Genomic DNA, 1905 nt, shown 5'->3' on the forward strand with positions numbered 1-1905 from the left:
TATCCAAACACACACACACACACACACAGACACACGTTTATGCGCACACACACTAACACCTGATCTGGATGGATAGATAATATATTATTTGCACTGGAATTAATATATGCGATATGTGATTGTTTAGAGATATGCTGATCAATGAAGAATATGAACTTACTTGCTAAGGCTTTTGCCACAACTTCAGCATCAATCCCGTCGAATAGTTTATCTATTGTCCACGCCCCGGCACCAGTGAGGTAGTCGTATATTTCCTCTACACGTGGTCGTTTGGCTGTAACGAGTAATACAAATAACACATAACATATTGTACTAAAGTATAAAAAGATATTAGTCAGTACATCACAATGTAATGTAAATGAATCTAACGCTCGAGCAGTTGTTGTTTTTATTTGTTGTTGTGGGAATTTAATTACGCCTATCTTGGGCAGTTTTAAGTGAGATGAAAAACATGTCTTTCATTTTGATTGTTTTCAACGAGAAATGTAAAATTAGTGAAAGTATTAAGCATAAGCTAACATTCTTTATTTCCAGAACAAGCAACGGAGATACCTCTCGAGTGTTCGCCTCAATAAGCTTCATGATAAAAAGTTTGAATTTCGGTATTGCTCCCTAGTACATTATTAGTACGTTAATATACGTTAATGTTAACATGCATGAAACTATTAATAGAAATATATATTTGTAGCGTGGAAATACAAATATTACATAATCTGTTACAGTAACATAGCAGACAACGCTAAACATGGTTCGGCCTTATTCTGACATCATCAGTGAATCAGGCTTCACCATAATTGATGAAGTGGTAATAAATGAATTATTGAGTAAATATCCAACTTTGAGAATTTAATGATGCAAGATATTAGTATTGCTTAAATATCAAGTTAATGAAAGACTTCGACCGAATGAAAAACAAGAGGTAACTTAGTGCTCATCACTTTTAATTTCATCTTTATAGCTTTTCTATAGTGATTAAGTTTGAAGTGAGAATATCGCACACACAGTAAGGCACAATATTTGCTTGTAAACGTGTTATATCCTTGGTAGTATATAATGGTTACAAAGTGAAATACTTAGCGCTAATATAGTTAAATAGATATGCGGCAATTTTAACACTTGGTGAGGCATGCTCACTGTTTAGTGCCTGAGACAACATGACGCGAAAGTCCCTATTTTCGGAATTTCCCTCGGCGGGTCCAGGTTCTAGCCGTGGACATACCGTTTCACATTTGCAAGGACAAACATTTGCAGAGTCGACTAACATAACTTATTGTTTTATTGTTTCTCTCCTTTGAGTCGTAGACACTCATTTCAAGGCCATCTAGCAGCTACTACAAGCAGAGTAAGCGAAGGCATAAAACCAATCTCGTGTGCTCATGCTTTCTGAAGGCAGACTATTTCAAAAGATCTTTACCAATCGCCAATGAATTTTCCTTGTTTTATGGCATGAAAAAGAGAAGTAATAGTTCTCTTTCTTGCACACACTATTATTCTAATGCAGATAACTATTTCAAAATGCTCAGTGATGTGAATGAGGAGGCTTCGTTTCGCCTAAAACTGAAATATATTGTTTTCTAACACAATACCACATTACCACTAAATTTGTTTGCTTTTTATCTGAAGAAATATGCAGCTTTGGCCTTTCAACGATGTACATCCGCTTTATAGGTTATATAGATAAAGATTTTACTCTAGAGCTGGTTCAATTCTATTGCACAGTTCCATATATCTATTTATCTATATGTATGTATGTATGTATGTATGTATGTATGTATATGCATATATATACATACATATAGAGATATATATACGTATACATATATACATATTCATACGTATATGTACACACTCACACACACACACACATATATATATATATGTATATATATATATATATATATATAT

General features: G+C 33.8%; 1 long non-coding RNA gene across 1 annotated transcript in view; it reads right to left on the minus strand.

Annotated features, from left to right (window-relative positions):
* The window catches only part of LOC106870537 (uncharacterized), a 179125-nt gene that overhangs the window by 3371 nt on the left and 173849 nt on the right, over positions 1-1905 (minus strand). Inside the window, exon 2 of the long non-coding RNA XR_001409537.2 lies at positions 161-274. This is a non-coding gene — a long non-coding RNA (uncharacterized LOC106870537). The remainder of the gene's footprint in view (positions 1-160; positions 275-1905) is intronic.

This window comes from Octopus bimaculoides, chromosome 25 (assembly GCF_001194135.2).
Source record: "Octopus bimaculoides isolate UCB-OBI-ISO-001 chromosome 25, ASM119413v2, whole genome shotgun sequence".
Classification (NCBI taxonomy): domain Eukaryota; kingdom Metazoa; phylum Mollusca; class Cephalopoda; order Octopoda; family Octopodidae; genus Octopus; species Octopus bimaculoides.